Source organism: Sminthopsis crassicaudata, chromosome 5, assembly GCF_048593235.1.
Source record: "Sminthopsis crassicaudata isolate SCR6 chromosome 5, ASM4859323v1, whole genome shotgun sequence".
Lineage (NCBI taxonomy): Eukaryota > Metazoa > Chordata > Mammalia > Dasyuromorphia > Dasyuridae > Sminthopsis > Sminthopsis crassicaudata.
This window is the reverse complement of record NC_133621.1, coordinates 204219421-204239609: the sequence shown is the minus strand read 5'-3', so window position 1 is coordinate 204239609 and position 20189 is coordinate 204219421. Positions and strand designations below refer to the sequence as shown.

The 20189-nt window shown below is 34.3% G+C and overlaps 1 protein-coding gene across 3 annotated transcripts in view; it reads left to right on the top strand.

The window, feature by feature from the left end:
- The window catches only part of FRS2 (fibroblast growth factor receptor substrate 2), a 106139-nt gene that overhangs the window by 21732 nt on the left and 64218 nt on the right, over positions 1-20189 (top strand). The window contains exon 2 of one of the 3 annotated variants that reach the window (XM_074269645.1): positions 4773-4954. The exons of the other annotated variants lie outside the window; for them this stretch is intronic. The gene's annotated coding sequence lies outside the window, so the exon portion shown is untranslated. The remainder of the gene's footprint in view (positions 1-4772; positions 4955-20189) is intronic. 3 annotated transcript variants of the gene reach the window in all.

Here is a 20189-nt window from a genome sequence, read left to right as displayed (position 1 = left end):
ATAAACAGACTTTGGAAATGCAATCTTTGTCTAAGTTGTAGAATGCCTGTAGTGAATTTGGAACAATTCTCGATTAGCTGATCAACATGTATTGATTATGAACTGAGTCTGTTTCTGGGTCCATCATTGGCAAAACAAAAACAAGAATGAAATACTACTGCCTTCAAGGAAATTTTTTTTTCTCAATAGTATTTTATTTTCCCAATACTTACATGTAAAGATAATTTTCTACATTTATTTTTGTAAGACTTTATGTTCTAAATTTTTTTCCTTCCTTCCCTTATTTCGCCCCCTCTCCCAAAACAACAAGCAATCTGAGATAGATTAAACATGTTCTATCTTTTTAAACATATTTCTATATTTGTCATGTTGTACAAGAAAAATCAGCCAAAGGGGGGAAAAACTCAAGAAAAAAAGCAAACAAAAAAGGTGTAAATATTATGCTTTGATCCACATTCATTCTCCAACTATGAAGAACTATCTCCCTAGGATGCAGATGACATTTTCCATCCTGTCTATTGGAACTGTCTTGGATCACCATATTGCTGATATGATATATGCTGACTTGTGATTCCATGTCAATCACAGCTGATTATCACATAATCTTGCTGTTATTGTATACAGTGTTTAAGGAACTTACATTTTAATGGAAGAAAGAATATGCACATATGAGGTTTTGGAAAAACTCATGCAAGACAGATACAGGATAACTTTTTTTGTTTTTGTTTGTTTGTTTTTAATTTTTATTTTTTTCCTTTTTTATTATATAGCTTTTAATTTACAAGATACATGCATGGATAATTTTTCAACATTGACAATTACAAAACCTTTTGTTCCAAGTTTTCCCCCTCTTTCCCCTCTCCCCTCCCCCAGATGGCAGGTTGACCAATACATGTTAAATATGTTAAAGTATAAGTTAAATGCAATATATATATACATGTCCATACAGTTATTTTGCTATACAGAAAGAATCCGACTTTGAAATAGTGTACATTTAGCCTGTGAAGGAAATCAAAAATGCAGGCGGACAAAAATAGAGGGATTGGGAATTCTATGTAGTGGTTCATAATCATCTCCCAGAGTTCTTTTGCTGGGTGTAGCTGGTTCAATTCATTTCAGTTTCTATTGGAACTGATTTGGTTCATCTCATTGTTGAAGAGGGCCATGTACAAGATAACTTTTGAGGAGAATATACTCAGACTTGGGGTAATTAGCTAAAGGTAGAGTGTAAGCTAAGTCAACCAATCAATCATTAAACATTTTACTAAGTGCTTACTGTGTGCTTTGGGGGTGCAAAAAGAGGCAAAAGACAAGCTGTGACCTTAAAGAGCTTTTAATCTAAATGAGGAGACAACATGCAAACAAATACAGACAAAGCAAGCTATATACAGGATAAATAAGAAATAATTAAGAAGGGAAAGCATTGGAATTGGGGAGTTAGAAAAAGCTTCCTATAGAAAGTGGATTTTAGGTGAGATTTAAAGGAAGCCTAGGAGATCAGTAGTCAGGAGTAGATCGAGGAAAGCATTACAGAGTGGAGGATAGCCAAAAATAGACTCTTTTACTCATGAGACAGCCAAGAGGTCAGTTGAAAAGTATGTGGCCAATTTTAAGGTATAAGAAGATTGTAAAGATAGCTATAAAGGGCTTTGAATGCCAGAGCATTTTATATTTATTCCTGGAGGAAAAGAGGTAGTGGGAGATTCTAAAAGATGAAGATTTGAAGGGACAGCATAGGAAAAAGGCATTGCAATGGTGTGAATTCCACAGATAAAGTATCATTTGATTCTTCTATTCTTTAACATTCAGCAAGCTAATGCTTTTGTTTGTTTTTTAATAATGAAAGAAGCAATTTCATCACACAGTAAAATAAAAAGGATTGCAGTTGAAACTGCAAATCTACCATATATAACTTGCTATTCCTTCCAAGTATAATACTACAAAATTATCATAAAAATTTCTTTTCCCACCCCCATTTCTTTTTTTTCTTTTATTAATTTTATAATTATACATTTTTTGACAGTATATATGCATGAGTAATTTTTTTTAATAACATTATACCTTGTATTCATTTTTCCCCTCCTTCTCTTTACTCCCTCCCCTAGGTGACAGGCAATCTCATACATTTTACATGTGTTACAGTATATGTGTGTAAATCCAATTTTCTTGTTGCACGTTAAGTATTGGATTCCGAAGATATAAGTAACCTGGGTAGAAAGACAGTAGTGCTAACAATTTACATTCACTTCCCAGTGTTCCTTCTCTGGGTGTAGTTGTTTCTGTCCATCATTGATCAGCTAGAAGTGAGTTGGATCTTCTTTATGTTGAAGATATCCACTTCCATCAGTATACATCTTCATACAGCATTGTTGTTGAAGTGTATAGTAATCTTCTGGTTCTGCTCATTTCACTCAGCATCAGTTGATGTAAGTCTCTCCAAGCCTTTCTGAATTCATCCTGCTGGTCATTTCTTACAGAGCAATAATATTCCATAGCCTTCATATACCATAATTTACCCAACCATTCTCCAATTGATGGACATCCATTCATCTTCCAGTTTCTAGCCACTATGAAAAGAGCTGCTACAAACATTTTGGCACATCAGGTCCCTTTCCCTTCTTTAATATCTCTTTGGGATATAAGCCCAGTAGTAGCACTGCTGGATCAAAGGGTATGCACAGTTTGATAACTTTTTGGGCATAGTTCCAGATTGCTCTCCAAAATGGCCGGATTCTTTCACAACTCCACCAATAATGTATTAGTGTCCCAGTTTTCCCACATCCCCTCCAACATTCGTCATTATTTGTTCCTGTCATCTTAGCCAATCTGACAGGTGCGTAGTGGTATCTCAGAGTTGTCTTAATTTGCATTTCTCTGATCAATAGTGATTTGGAACACTTTCAAATGAGTGGATATAATTTCAATTTCATCATCTGAGAATTGTCTGTTCATATCCCTTGACCATTTATCAATTGGAGAATGGTTTGATTTCTTATAAATTAGGATCAATTCTCTATATATTTTGGAAATGAGACCTTTATCAGAACCTTTAACTATAAAAATATTTTCCCAATTTATTACTTCCTTTCTAATCTTGTTTGAATTAGTATTGTTTGTATAGAAACTTTTTAGTTTGATGTAATCAAAATCTTCTATTTTGTGATCAATAATGATCTCTAGTTCTTCTCTAGTCATAAATTCCTTCCTCTTCCACAGGTCTGAGAGGTAGACTATCCTCGGTTCCTCTAATCTATTTATGATCTCATTCTTTATGCCTAAATCATGGACCCATTTTGATCTTATCTTAGTATATGGTGTTAAGTGTGGATCCATTTCTAATTTCTGCCATACTAATTTCCAGTTTTCCCAACAGTTTTTTTTAAATAATGCATTTTTATCCCTAATGTTGGTATCTTTGGGTTTATCAAACACTAGATTGCTATAGATATACTCTTTTTTGTCCTTTGTACCTAATCTGTTCCACTGATCGACCAGTCTATTTCTTAGCCAATACCAAATGGTTTTGGTCCCACCCCCATTTCTTCCTCCCTGCCATGGCTACCATTAGACACAAATAGGGGTATGTGTGTCTATGTACATACACACATTCTATACATAACATCTATACATACTTCTCTTTACTAATTTTTTCCTCTGGTATAGATAGTCTTTCCTCACATGTCCTTTGTTTTTAATTTGAATATTTTTAATAGTGAAAAAAATGATTTAGTTGCTCAAAGTTGTTCCTGAAACAAAATTGCTGTTATTATTCTCTTAGTTCTTTCACTTTGCTCATCGTTTCACTGAAATCTTTCCATGCCTTTCTTAAGGTCTTTGAGCTCATCATTTCTTTCAGTACAGTAGTACTCCATCACAACTATATACCATAGTTTGTTCAGCCATTCCCCAGTTGATGGGAATCCTTGCAATTTCCAGTTCTTTGCCACCACAAAGGGAGTGTCTATAAACATCCCAGTCACTAGAAGTTCTAATATGACTTTCCCTCTATTTTATTTTTACTGTTTTCTTTCTCAGCCTCTTTATACCCTATCCTTCTTATCTTCTCTTTCTACTACTCCACCTTACCCATTTCACCCATTCCACCAAGTGTTCCCCGTTTTCTGTCCCCACCCTCTCAAATCCTCTATCTACATACCCTTCTATGAGTCCCATCCCTCACCTTGTCCCCCAGTTTTCTCACCTCTCTACTTGTTCAGAAGACTTCTACACTCATTCACATGTACCGTGTTTCCTCATCAACTCGGTTGAAGAAACCTTCCTTTCAAGGTCGGTAACCAATCTTACCAACCCTTGCTTTTTCTTGCTTCTTCTGTAGTAGTTCTTCCTTCACACCCCATTTTCATAATGTAATTGCTCTCTTTTACTTTTTTCACACAATTTTGGAGATTTACTTAGTGATTAAGACTAGTCCTTCACTTTCTGCAGGAATTTTGGGGGTTTGGTTCAGTCTTTTGGTAGATCACTTTAAACCTTTATTCCTTTTTTGTTTCATTATTATTATACAGTTCTGAATGCTAAGGTGCCCCCATCCCTTTTTGTGAACTTGATGAAGTTCATTGATATACTGTTAATGGTACTATTAGCAGGCTTCCACAGAGGTCCCTTGTACTTTGTTTCCCAAGGGTTATCATGAGTGTTTTTCTTGTGACCCGTTTGGCTGTGGGTGGACTGACTTCTGGGTTGACTGGTTGCTACAATTCCTGGGCCTGTTTGCTGAGCTGCCTGGTCATTGTTCCGTCCCTGTTTACTAGTGTCATGTCTGGATGCTGGATGGGCCTGTCTTTGCTATCCTTCCTGAAAAGTTCCTGTGAAGTGAGCTGTTGTGGGCTATGTGGTACCTGTTGTGCCTCCAGAGGGATTCCTGGGCCCTGAGCATCTTGTGTACTATCTTTTGCTCAGTTCTTCAGTTTATCTTCCATCTGCCTGGACAGCAGTAAGTAAGAAATTAGATTTAGAACAAAACCTCATACTTTCCAAATAAGTACCTGACTGGATATAAAAAAAAATCACATCATTAACAAATAAGAGAATGATGGAAGGTGCAGAATGATACATATTTTTATATATACAATTAATAAGGGAATTTGTTTTGGTTGACTGCATATTTCTTACCAAAAAAATTTTTTTTTCAATGTGATTAGAAGTAAGAATGAGAAAAAAATATATTTCTTTTAGTTAAAAAATATGGATAAAGTGATGTCATCGATTTGAAATATTGCATGCATGATTTCAGATGAGATTATCATATTTTTAGTTTTGCTTCACTTTTACTTCATTACATCAGTCCCTAAAACATCCATAAAACTTTAAATATTTTTTTTTATGAGATCACAGTACAGTGGAATGAGGACTATCTGTGTCAGCAGATTACCTAGGCCTAAATCTCAACTCTGATTTCCAGTCTTGGGTCACCAGTTGCCTCTTGGACACTGTGAACTGATGTCCAGTACACATCTTAAACTCTGTATGTCCAAAACACAACTCATTATCTTTGCCCCAAAACCTACCCTTTGCTAATCCATCTATTTCACCTGATGGTGAGGATTAGAGAAAGTGATTTCCCCAATGTTGCATGACCTGTTAATGGCTAAGCCAGTACTAGAACCCATATTTCTTGACTCTGTAGACCAAGACTCCCTTACTTTATTCTTATATCATTTCTGTTGTCATATAGTATTTGAGAATCAAAAACTCAGAGGGAATAAATATTTCTTTGTTAGTAATTGTAAACTTAATCCTTTGGGTTGTGATTTATAGAGAGGATGTAATTTATTAGAAGACATCTCTAATCTTGCAATGGAAGTTGATGGGGAAAATAGAATTCCTTTTTTACAAATATTTTTGAAGCAATCTCTTAAAATTAATGGTACCAGTAATTCAAATAAATTTAGTAACTGCATTCAGAGGAAAATGATTTTTACTACAAGCCTTTGACTCTTAGACTGGGTAAAAATTAGGTTAAATAAATTACTAAGTAATAAAGCATACATTTTTTTTTTTCTATTTTAAAGCATACAGGTGGTCTTAGTTATATTGTTGAAACAAGAGCACTACTTGAAAGACAGTGAAGCATAGAAGTTCTGTTAGACATGGAGCTTTGCTTCTGCCAACAGTTTGGCATTTTGAGGACTGATATTATCCTATTTCCAAATTGAGATTGCATACAAAAATACCCTAGGGCTGGTAATAAGCATAGAAAATTGCTCCATCAAAAGTCCTTTGTGTATTTATGATGGGAGAAAAAGTAATTTGATTTGGATGAAGAAAATATTGTGATATAGCTCTTTAGTCTTTTGACTAAATTAGGAGAAGTCTATTTTAAAACAGAAAATTTACAATGGTGAATTTTAATTAAATATTACAAAATATTACTAGTCTTAAATTTCTTAGTGTTGGTGCATTTTTCTTGTCTTTTATTCAATTTTGCTTTACTTTTTTTTCTGTTAAGATCAAATATTTAGGAATTAATGCTTATTAATTTTTCTTTTACGTTATATCTTTAATGACAACTTTATTGTTTATATTTTAAAAATTAAAAATGTCAGGTTTTGAGTTAAATTATAGAACAAAAAAATCTCAAATTTTAGGCAAGCTTCAGATACTCTGTGTTTTCACCTTAAAAGTGTTTTAGTTAAACAAAGTTAACTTTTACATTAACACTCTACTGGAGATTGTACTAGGTTTTAGTTTATTGTCTTAATTTTAATCAGATCATTAGAAGTTTGTTAGATGTTTTTGTCTATTATCCCTTAGACAAATATATTTCATTTTCTTGTTTTTATTAATTCTTATAAAGTTTGAATTAATTTATTACCAAATTCCTTCATAAAATTATAATCAGTTTTTTAGCTTTCTAAAATATACTTTCTAAAAAAATTTTTCATCCTGAATTTAAACAGTTAAAAAAAAGAATATTCCCATATGTGTAGAAAATAATAAAAGATTGTATATTAATCTATGAATCTCCATTTATAATTCCACAATGACTTTTAAAAATTTCTTGCTTCTCTGTGTTTCATTAAAATTTTTCTTCTGTTTCCTGTATTTTTAAAATATTTCAGTGGCCCTCTTTTGGGAGCATCATTATTGCTAATATCTCTCTCTTCTTCCTCCTCCTTGTAACTCTCCCTCCATCTCTCCACTCCTTTACCTCTTCCTCAGTTAAAAAATCCTTGTGTTGAATAAGCATAATCAGGCTAAACAAACTAATGAATCAGTGCTTTTTATAAATGCTTACTATGTTCAGGTACTTTTCTTGGCCTGGAGATAGAAATAGAAAAATCATGGGAGCCTCTCCTCTTTAAGGAACTTAAATTGTAATTGAGGAAGGCAACATCTAAAAGAAAGTTTAGCTGCTAGGTAAATTGGAAATCCCACATTATTGCTGTTGGGTGGAGGTAGAATGGATGTCAGTGCTCAGAGTTCCTTGGATTTCAGAGGGGTTAAGATGACTGTGCAGACAAGAAAATGGTATTTACACACATATATTGTATCTAGGTTTTATTGTAACACATGTAAAATGTATGGGATTGCCTGTCATCGGGGGGGGAGGGAATGGAGGGAGAGGGGATAATTTGGAAAAATGAATACAAGGGATAATATTATTTTAAAAATTACTCATGCATATATACTGTGAAAAAAAATTCTAAAAAAAAAAAAAAAAAAGATGACTGTGCAGGACTCTGTGAGGAATAAAGCCAGGGCAGATAGTCAGCCTTGGTAGAGTTCCATCTCATCTGAAAGGATGTAAGTAGTCAAACATCCTGGGTCAAAGGGAAAGGTAAGCTGTGAACAGGCCCTAACTGGTATTGCTCATTCTGATATCTAGCCATGCAGATCTGCGAATTTACATGACCCAGGGATAAGAAGGGAGAATAAGTATCCTTTGTGACCATTTCTAGAAATGTATCTTTCTGTACTTTGTGTCCCTCACCTATCAGGAAGTAGCTAGTTTTCTTTATTTAACATGGGTCCTTAGGAAACATTGCTTTAGAGTTCTTAAGTCTTTCAAAATTATTTTTCTTTTATAGTGTTGTTCTTGGATAAGGACAAGTGTTATTGTCCACACTCACTTCACTTTTCATCTCTTGTACAACCTAAGATTCTCTGAAAGGATCTGTTTTATCATTTTTTAGTGAAATAACTATTACATTTATATGATTTATAAACTTGTTTAGCCATTCTCCAATTGATGAACCCTTCTTAGATTCTTGTTTTTCTCTTCCCTTTTTTATTTGTTGAATTTTATGTCTTTCTAAACCAAACTTTCTGTCTCTTTGTGTAGGTTTAATTCTACTTTGTCCATTTCAAATAAGAATAAAATTCATCAGATTTTGCTTGTTATTTCCCTACCTAACCTTCCATGTTTATATATTATTCTTATACAACCTAGTTATGAGAATTAGCAAGTTCACCTCCTTCTTCCTCTTTTCTTCACTAGTGTCATCTTTTTATTCTCCTTTGTTTTTCCCTTCTTCTGACCCACAGAACAGAACTATTCTACCCACAGATTTTTATTCTACCCTCACTTTTTCTCATTTAACCCCTCAGAACCCTTTGAAGACATTTAGGCTCTGAAGAGGAGCTTGTTTCTTCTCTCAATTAGAATATAAGTGCTGCATCAGTATATAGCTCCTTCCAGTTGCTAGAATGACTGATGAATTGCTTGAATAAACTTCATTAAAATTTACATTACACTTAACCAACTCTTGTTGAGTGATTAGCCCAATTTTCTTTAAATTTTTAAAAATAGCTTTTTATTTACAAGATATATGCATGGGTAGTTTTTCAGCATTGACAATTGCCAAATCTTTTGTTCCAGCTTTTCTCCTCCTTCCTCCCACCCCTTCCCCCAGATGGCAGGTTGACCAGTACATGTTAAATATGTTAAAGTATTAGTTAAATACAATATGTGTATACATGTCCAAACAATTATTTTGCTGTACAAAAAGAATCAGACTCTGAAATAGTGTACAATTGGCCTGTGAAGGAAATAAAAAATGCAGACAGACAAAAATAGAGGGATTGGGAATTCTGTGTAGTGGTTCATAGTCATCTCCCAGAGTTTTCACTGGGTGTAACTGGTTCAGTTCATTTCTGCTGTATTGGAAGTGATTTGGTTCATCTCATTGTTGAAGAGGGTCTCGTCCATCAGATTTGATCATCATATATTATTGTTGTTGAAGTATATAATGATCTCTTGGTCCTGCTTATTTCACTCAGCATCTGTTTATGTAAGTCTCTCCAGACCTCTCTGAAATCATCCTGTTGGTCATTTCTTACAGAACAATAATATTCCATAATATTCATATACCACAATTTATTCAGCCATTCTCCAATTGATGGGCATCCACTCAGTTTCCAGTTTCTGGCCACTTCAAAGAGGGCTGCCACAAACATTCTTGCACACACAGGTCCCTTTCCCTTCTTTAAAATCTCTTTGGGATATAAGCCCAGTAGTAACGCTGATGGATCAAAGTTATGCACAGTTTGATAACTTTTTGAGCATAGTTCCAAATTGCTCTCCAGAATGGCTGGATATAGTCACAATTCCACCAACAATGTATCAGTGTCCCAGTTTTCCCACATTCTTTCCAGCATTCCACATTATCTTTCCCTGTCATTCTAGCCAATCTGACAGGTGTGTAATGGTATCTCAGAGTTGTCTTAATTTGCATTTCTCTGATTAATAATCACTTGGAGCATCTTTTCATATTAGCCCAGTTTTCTGATGGGAAACACAACAAATTGGTATTTTCCTCTTTGTTCTCAGTTGGTGTATTTTCAGGTAGTGAGAATTTATTTTGATATTAACGGAACCAGATCTAGATATGTAAGGAACCTGAAAGGCCATCAAGTCCAAACTCCTTTTTTCAGATGAAGAAACAGCAGAGAGCTGTACATGATGGCACACACTTCTGATTCCTGCTAATAGGAAGGCTAAAGCTGTTGGATTGCTTGAGTTTGTGAATTGAGAACTGCAGTTTCTAAGCTGCTAAGTTGTCTAAACTAAGTCTGGCACCAATATTGTGGGCCCTCAGGAGAGGAGAACCACCAAGCTATATAAAGAAGGGAGAATAGACCCTTCCAAGGAGCTTCCGTAGCTACTGTACTTCTGGGACTGTTTCAGAAAGGAAGGAGGGTAGGTTTGGACTTTGGAGTAAGACTTCTTTTAACCTAGAGTCCATGAACTTATTTTTTGTAAAATATTTTGATAACTAATTTCTATACATTTGATTTCCTTTGTAATCCTATGACTTTTATGCATTTTAAAACTTTTTGGAGGAGTCTATAATAGTGATCCTATTGTCAAAGGATCCATGATACAGATACAATTAGGAACTTTTCCTGTAGCAGAATCTGAACTGTGGTAGACTGAATGAATAGTGGATTTAGAGTCAGAAGACTTGTGTTTGAGGCAAATAAGTTCCTTTACTTCTCTGGTCTTATTTTTTTGCTCTTCCAGAGGAAACTAGAGCTAGGTTCAAGCCTTTGCTATTGTGTGGCCATTAGCAATTTATGTAAAATAGGATACCTGCCTCAATCTTGTTATGAAGATTTGGAGAGCCAGCGTCGTTTCCTGGGAAGTACTGTTTAGAAAATTAAACAACAACAACAACTTGGAGTCTAATTTTACTGTTAGACCCAAGTTTCTTCTATAAATAAGGAACGAGGGAGTTGGACTAGATGCTCTTGAAACACATTGCAATTCTAGGTCCTGTAATACTCCCTAAATCTCTAACTCAGGATTGTCAGAATCCATTTCCTCCTAACATCCTTCCACTGGTTCTTTTTACTATCCCCAAGGATATCCATTTTAGCATTAAGATTTCCCTTCCATTGATTCTTAATTTGAATCTAATACTGCACATTTCCTTTTCAAACAATAGATTTTATTGAATCCTTTTGTAATTTTTCACAAGCTATCTGTACTTTGTGTCCCTTTGTGTGGTAATTTGTTAAATATAATCTTACTTATGCCTACCATGTTGATTTAATTGTAGTAACACTTAGTATCTTATTAAGACATTAAGTGTTGAGTGTACAAAGATGAAAAATGAAAGTTTATTACCTAAAGCAGCTTGCTGCATAGTAGGAAGGTGTAAGATTTTCAAATAAATATGATCAAAAATAGAAATTTTTTTTTCTTTTTGTCCTTTTTGGACATTTTTAGACAAAAATGATAACTAGACAGAAATTTTAAAAAGCTGAAATGGTCTTTGTTCTCAAATTGGAATGGATAAAAATATCAGGAAAGGAAATTTAGAGGAGTCTGGGAATGAAAGAATGAGTGAAAAAAAATTTTTTTTAAAAAAGCACTGATTATGATACTGGCACAATGCTAAATACAGAGGACTTCAAGCAAGACAGTTTCTGCTGTCAAGGAACATATATTCACTCATAAAAGGGATCCAGAATTGAAAGGGTGCAAAGCAGGCACTTGAATATCAATACTCTGTAACTTTGTATTGTTCTTAAGACTATATCCAATTTTTTTTCTCTTGAGATTCTGGTATTACATGATCTGAGAGAGCATTGGTGTGAAAAGCTGGACTTTGTGGTAGCTTAAGGTCATTGAAATATCTGTATTTCCTAAATATTCTTTAAGTGGATCTCTTTGTATTAAATTTGGGGTCCATTTTATCTTTTGTAATATTTCTCTCCCTCTTACTGCACACATTTTGTATTTTCTTTTTATCCCATTTTGTCTTGTGTACATTTTATCCCACCTTCTAAATTTTAAGCAACTTGAGGTAATAGACTGCAATTTTTCATTTTTATAATCCCATGGAGAGCATGTCAGACATGGAGGTCATCCAGGACAAAGGCACAAATGTGTGTGTTGCATGTGAGGTTTGGAAGTAGGGGGGGATAAAGTTGCGCTTCCTGCTTCCCCTCTCCCCCCAAAAAAAGGAAAGAGAAAAGAAAATCATTGAAGAATTTTTTTGTGTGTGTGAGAAAAAGAAAGGTTAGAAGGAAATACAGATGAGTCAGAAATCTTTGAAAATTACTGGTTGAATTTGTCATATTTAACCATCTTAGGCCTTTTTCACGTCAATATATATGTAAGGGAATGTTGCTGGTTGGTGTGCTAAATCCTAAGGATACAAAGGAAGGAAAAAACAGTCCTTGCATTCAAGGCATTCAGTCTAATGAGGGACAACAATATAAATAACCATGTACAAACAAAATACATACAAAATACAGTGGGGGGAAGGGCAGAGTAGAGGGAAGGCACAAAGGATAAGAAAGATTTGAGACAGGCTCCTTGCAGAAGGTAAAATGTTAGTTGAAATTTGAAGGAGGTCAGGGAAAATGAGAAAAACAATTTCAGGCATAGAGGAAAGCCTGTGCTCAAAATTGGAAAATGGAAGATTGCTTGGAAGAAGCAGCAAGGAAATTAGTCCGTAGAGGTAATGTATAAAACTGAAAATATAGGAAGAGGCTAGTTTATGAAGAGATTTAAAAGCCAAAGAAATTTTATATTTAATCCTGGAGGAAAAAGGAAGTCACTGGAATTTATTGAAAAGTTGGGAGAGGGCTAGTGTTATGGCCAAATGCGCTTAGGAAGATCAATTTGATAGCTCAGTGGTGGTTGGATTGGAATGGGTATACACTTAAGATAGGGAGATCCCCTGCAGTATGTTGTGATAATCCTGGAGTGTGGCAATAGAGGCCTAAATTTTGCAAAGGGGATGGCAGGGAAGGAAGAGAGAAGAGGATGTTTAGATGGCATATTATAAAAATAGAAATGACAGGATTTGATAGCTGATTGGATATAAAGGATATGAGACAGTGAAGTGTCAAAGATGACATAAGTTGCAAGCTTGAATAATTTGGAGAGATGATGGTAGCCATTAAGAGCAAATTGGGAAGAAGATCTAAACTTGACTTATTATTTATAATACATAGGAAAAAAAATCTGAAATTCACAGTGGAGTTGACAGTTTAAAGACGCTTTGAATATATTTCAAGATCCCATCTTCTAGGAATGAGATTTCAAAATAATGGAAAATATACTAGTATACTCATCTAATATATTGCCCTTTTCTTTTTTTTTTTTTTTTTTTTTTTTTTTTTTTGGTTAAGTGAATTTTGTCATCTTTGCCAATGTTGGTGGTGTTTTGATTTGCATTATTCCTGATCTACAGCATTCTTTCACATTATTTCTGATAGTTTGCAATTCTTCTTTTGAGAGTTATTTGTTCACATTGTTTGTATATTTATTAATTGGAGAATGACTTTTGGTTTTAAGTAGTTCTTTTAAGTTATTTATACATCTTACATATTGTATTTATATTAAAATTATTTTCTATAATTTTTTTCTAATCAACCATTTACTTTTTATGCTGTGTTAATATTGTTTATGCAAGCTTTTCTATTTCACATAACCAAAATTATCCTTTTTTGGCATAACTTCTTAACCCTTCTTGGATAACAAATTCAGTTCTCCAGACAAAGCTATGAAAAAGTTACTGATCTGGTCCTCTTCCAATTTCTTTATGGTTAGCACCTTTACTATTCTGTCTGGAGTTTTTTGTAGTAAATATTTGAAGCATTTTTTTTTTAAATAATTTTAACATTGCACTGAAGATCTTGTGAAATGGAGACATCATTCATTTGATCTTTGGCAGAAGCATTCCAGAACCAGCCTCATCATTTCTTTGAGAAGCTACACTAGGTCCTGAGGGGCTTTTTCCTACCCCATTTTAAAGGAGAGATGAAAATTCCTATATTTAGCCGCTTTTGACTATATTTTTTGCTAATGTTATTCCTCACATTCATAATACCAATATCAATATCAGTAAACATTTATTAATTAAGCCCCCATTATGTTCCACACACTGTGACCAGTAGTGGGAATACAAAAAGTCAGAAGACTTTCTTTGCCTTCAAGATAGTTATGGAGTTTAATGGAGACAACATGCAAAAATATATAAACAAACTATATACAGGAAGGAAGGCACAGAATATATTGTACTTCTCTGCTTCCTTATGCTTTTCTCAGTCAAATCTACCTATCTTTTAGAGAACAGCTATCTCATATGCAAAACATTTTTCAACTGCTCTAAGCCTCAGTGAGTTTCTTTTCAGCTTCCTCTTAAGTTTCTTAGGTTGTGTCTTTGATTATTCACTATTAATACTTCATATATTAGAGACAGCTGTGGAATAGTGGGAAAAATACAGGAGTTGAAATCATAAGATTTCAGCTTGATTAGCCATTAGTTACTGCTCTGGCCTTGGAAAAGTCTTAGGGTTCAGCTTTTTTCCTCATTTGTAAAATGAGGGGATTTGGTTGGATACAATGATGTTTTTAGATCCTTTGTAGTTCTTGACTTATTCATTTGACTCACCTGCTTCATAAACTTGGGTAAAGCAGTGTCTTTGAGCACTAATTTTCTTAGTTACAATAATGGATGTAATTTCTCTATCCCCTTGGGATTGTTGAAGATCAAATGATATAATGTATAGAAAATACTTTGGAGACCATAAAACACCAGTCATTCATGGAAACACGGATCTGTCAGAGTATCAGTGTCAGCTTGTGCCACTCTTTTGTATATCACAACTTCATAAGTGGTATTTATGAACCTCCATGGCAGAAAAACTCATTGTTTTATAGCCAGCCTTTTTTTGATGAGCCTCACAAAAATTAGGTAGGCTAGTTTTTGGATGTTGGACACACACACACACACACACACACACACACACACATACTACTTGTATAAAATTTTTCCAGTTGGATAAGATCTGAAAGTTTTTTTATGCTTTGTGTAAAAACTTTGGGAACACAAGACTCCCTGCATACCATCATGAGATACCACATTAGGCCTTTGTCAAATTGTATGTTTATATAGTTGTTTGTCATTCCTCAAGTTAGATCTTAATCCCCTTAATGGATTAGAGACCATGTTTTATCTGTTCCTCACGACACAAACTTAAGAAGAAGCATTCCATTAATACTTATTGTTGAATAACATATCTAATATTTAATGAGAACAAAATCACTTAGGAAATACTTGAGCCCCTTAAAATAAGTGTCTCTATGTCATATATGTATAGTTATTTGCATGTTGTCTCCTCCATCAGAATGTCAACTCCTTGAAGGCAAGGATTATTTTGCCTTTCTTTATATCTCGAGGAGTTCCAATTCCTGTCTCATATGTATTTGATAAATTCTTATTAACTATTATAGGACATATATATGGGATATGATCAAAAGGAGAGTTGGTCACTGGAAAACATGGCTTTGTGAATTAGGAAAAGCCAGAAGAGAACTAGTGCAAAGCACATGGCTAGGTCCATAGCATCTTCGTATTTAAAAAACACATTCTCGTGTAGATGGTCAGATTTTTACCATTTGATTTCAAGTACTTATTAATAAGTAAACTTTTTATGTAGAAATGCTGTATCTTAATTTTGCTTATTTTGTGGAATTATTAGATTGTGGATTTGTGTCACAGGAATGTGACTTTTTAAAAGTTGCTGCAGTTCATGCAGATAAGATTTTCTATTTTCTGTTATATATTCAGTACTTTTGTATATTTTTCCATGAAGTCGCTTAACAATTTGTTCATTTGTATCATTTTGGCACATTCAGGCTTAAATATAGCTCAACTCTTCCATCACTAGTTTGTACAAATACTAGTCATTCAAAATGTCAAAATTTGGACTTAACCCAGGAGTTGCAAAGAATGTAAGCTTTTATATATTGAAAGATACTAAGCTCTCTTAGAAGGAAGGTTAAGTAAAATACTGTATTTATGGGAGTAGTTTGAAACAGTTAGGCTTTAGAGTTTCTATGTGCCCAAAGTATTTCTCAAGTGTGCTCCATAGTGTAACAGTTAATGAATTGGAGCTGCAAGAAGCAATTAGTAATACTGACCTTTTTGCTGAAAGTTCTAGGAATAAACATAAATCAGTAAAACATTTTGAAAGAGTTGGTAAAGCTGTACCCAACTTAGAAAGTGTTCATTCTTTTAACTCACTGGCAAAATATTAGAGTACTTTTGTGTTTCTTGTCTCAAACTTCATATTTAAAGCTTTTGGAATATTTCAATGGGACTACTTACTAAAGGTATACCTCCTTTTATATAAGAGAAGTATTTCAGCCCATAGCTGGAAAATGAAATTCTATATAGCCCTGTTTTTCCTGTTCTTGTTTTAATTTTCATTCTTTGAAAAGTAGGGGCCCTTTGCATCCAATGTCATTGCTTATCCAGATGCATCTTTTACCTTTTATCCTAAGGAAGTTTGACTGTATTTGCTAAATATTGGCAAATCACTGAAGGCTTTGGAGTAATGCAGTGATAAGAATGTGCTCTTTCACGTTACTTGAAGCATGCAAATTGCACGTATAGATGATACTCAAATAATAATTTGAAATAATGAAAATCTAGAAGAACTATAACAATCCCTAATCTTTAAATTCCACTTTAAACATGATTATCTGATATTTGTATATGTAAAAAAATTTGAGATATTTTGAAATTTTAAAACTGTACATTGTGGAATTTAGGTTCTCACTTCAGAACTCGAAGAAAATATTTCATAAGCAAATGGATATGTTTTACTTACTAAAGTAAAATATAACTCAGTTTTTTCACTTGCTCACCAAAAAAATTTTTTTTCCAAAAAAATTTAATGCTAAAACTTAGGGAAAAGATGGCAATGTAAAAATCTGTGAAGCATAGTCTTCCACATAAACTCCAGGAAATCTTTGGAAAGGGCTCCAGAAAAACTAGTGCTAAAAAACATGAGACAGAAGTTACTCTAGTCCAAATCTGCTTAAAAATATGGTCAGAAGCCAAGTAGAAAAGCAATTTGAAAGCTGTGAAAAAGATATTTTGAATACTTTTTGGATAGCTTTTCTTTGTAATTGGGTATATTTTATTTTTATTCAAATAATGCTTATGAAGCCATTATTAGCACTGTGCCTGGCACTGAGATGTTATATAAATGCTAGTTGTTATTGTTGCTGTTATTATTGTCATTAGTATTCTGAAAAGAGGTCCATAGGCATATTTTGATTTTGTGGAGTTGAGTAAAGAGTTCAGGATTTCCTTGAGTTTGTAAGTTTGCTTAATTGTAATGAAAATGATATCTTTGATGCCCAAAGAGGTCCATGATACACAAAAAAAGGTTTCAGAACCCCTCCATTAGAGACCAGGAAAAAAAAGCTGCACCAGGCAAGGCACCATGCATTCTAGCAACTGCACTTAAAGCCAACCTTTGCTCTGAACAGAAAATGTGGAAGCCAGAAATAAATGTAATAATTAGGGACCAGAACCAGGCCTTGGCTTGTCAGAGTAACATTTGGGAAAGAGACAACCCTTATAGGACTATGTACAAGAGATGGAGGGAAGTGGATGAGTGTTCAGATAGTTTTAGACAAGTGTAACTCATTGTCTCCCCAGGTTCCTGTTGGGGTCAAAGTAGTACAGTTAGATCAGTACCTGCTTTAAGTATACTGGTCTGATTTTCCCCTTAAGAAGATGAAGAATTCTTTGCTTACACACCTCTCTACTTCCCCTTTATGTGTTGTTTTTTTCTCATTAGAATGTAAGCTCCTTGAGGTTAGGAACTTTCTTTTTACTTGTATTTATTTGCTTGTAATGCCCAGTGGATGGCGCATTCTATTTGCTAAATAAATGTCTTTTGGTATGGCTTAGTTAGCTAGCTCTGTCTGAGTCTGTGTTCTTTTAGCTAAAGCTCTACGTTTATTCTTATATGTCTTGGACTCAAGGTCCTTCATCATCCTGGCTCCCCTTCTCTGCATCTTGTCCATTATATCCATGACCTTCCAAAACTGCTAGACTCAGAACTATATACACTATCACAGATATGTTCTGGCTGTGCCATGGTATAAACAGACTATCATCTCCTTATTCCGGTAAGCTATGCTGCTTGTAAATGCAGCTCAATAGCACATATACAGATTGAATCCTACTTATAGGATTCAATATGTAACAAAGTTTGTGACTTGTCTGTAGTTACATAGTAACAGAGGCAGAGGCAGAGTTTGAGTCTGGGTCCTTTTAATTTTAAAGTTTAGCTCTCTATCCATAAGATCACATTACCAATTTTTCCATATATTTTTAATAATGACATTGCTTCATTGTCTGTTGTACGTGTTTCCCTCAGTGACCCTCATGTAAAGTGGTATTCCTGGAAGACAAAAGGCTTTGTTCTCTCTTCCATCCATTCTTTATGCAATTGTTATCACATTCCTTTTCTCATGTACTTTAAAAAATTTTTTGGCAGTGCCTTCCTTCTTTTAAAAGATTTGCAGTTCTAGAAAGTTATTGAAAGAAACATTCTAGTTTAGTGGAAGGTAGTCTGAATTTCATACCCATGTCATATGTCCATTTAGATCTTATTGCCATATTAAATTTTAGTCTAAACCTAATTTCTACCAGATTGTTTTCCAAATTTTTTTGTTTGTTTTTGTCAAGGGTCCTCTTTCTATTCCTTACCTTGTCATTGTCCACTTGTTCATTCTAAGGTCAGTGCATATATTTTACTTCTTAACCCCTTATTCATATCCTCCTTATGTCTTCTTGTTTGTCCACATTAGCCCAGGGCCTTGCTTAGCATAAGAATCCCTGAATTCTGATTGTTTCTAAACATCCTGTTCCCTTTACACATATATCATTTTATGTGAAATATGTTTCAGTGCTTCCAGAGAATTTCCTCTATATGAGTAAGACCTGATTTATGGGCCATTGCCCATTGTTCTATTCTCCCAAAGCCTACAATTACAGAGTTAGATATTTTTTTAAAAAAACTGTAGTCCCACATCTCCTTTTGAGTTTGTTCCAGGTACGTGTTTCTTCTCTCTCCAACTTTTTTTGTTTTTTTTTCTCTCTTCCTGATGGCGTATTTTGCTTCTGTATTTTGCTATCCCTAACACTTGTCCCCCACCCCTCAGATATTGACTCATATGAGGGAATGTAGATTTCAATCCAAGAAATAGTAATTAAATTTTTTTTCTGACTTAAAAAAAAAAAAAAAAAACTCCCTCAGCTCCTTTGCCTGTTAGATTCTTTTGCTCATAGATATTTTCTCTTTGGTTGAGGGCCAGTGAGGTAATGACTTTTTTTTTAATGCCTTGACTAGACATAGACAATAAAAGCATCGATTTCACTTTGTAGTCTTTTCTTGTTGTTATTTATTTGATTTTTTTTTCATGTTTCTTTTATTTGCCATAGTTTCATTTACTTGCTCAGCTTTGCTGCCTTTTTGGGGAGACTCAAATTTTTTCATTCAGTTAAATGTCATTGATTAATTCCAATTTTTGTTAAATGTTTTAGAAATTTTGAACTGCAAATAAATCTTTGTTTTTTTTAGCATACCCATTCCAGAAATCCTTTGATTTTATGTACACAAATGGTCTTGAATAGTTTGAACTAATTTTCTAAGATAGAAGAGATTTCTCTTATCTGCCAGAGATTGTTTGACATTAAAGGTTTAACATTTTTCTGCTATATCTCTTGATGAATTAAGCTTAGGGTTTATCCATACTCGCTTCCCGGGGATTCCCAATCTGTATTTTACTCTCTATTTCTCCTACTTCAGAAGGAATTTTCTTGTATTATTTGGTGAAGAATGGAATGAAAGCTTTATTTTATTGTGCTTTTCTGGAAGACTTATGATTCTTAGACTACTTTTACACATTTTATTTTAAGATTACCTTTCTTTGTATCTCCAATGTTAGCAGAGCACTTGGCACAAAGTTCTCAATATATATGTGGTGGTGTTTTTGGTCTTGTCTTCTAATATTCTCCTGTAGCCCACACTTTGACTTCTCCCCTGATGACAGATGCCTAGAAGGACAGGCCTCAAAGCTGCTTCATAGTCTCTTGGGAAATTCACTTTTCAGGGATTTTCCAAATTCAGGCTGCAGTGACTCCCTAGTGTGACTTCTAGGGGGATAGAATTTATCCCAACTGCATGTTAATTCTTTTTCCTTCATTCTTGGTGTAGCATTCACCACCATGGCAACCTGCCCCTATTCCTATCACCCCAGGAAGAAAGTACTTGATTTTCCTGTGAGTCCTCTGATCTACATGGAGTAAGGCTGAGTTAGGATCTCCTGCTTCTTCACATCGAATGGTGGAGTGAAAGTCTTGAAGCAGCAACAAGGAAATCAACTGAGTGGATCCCAA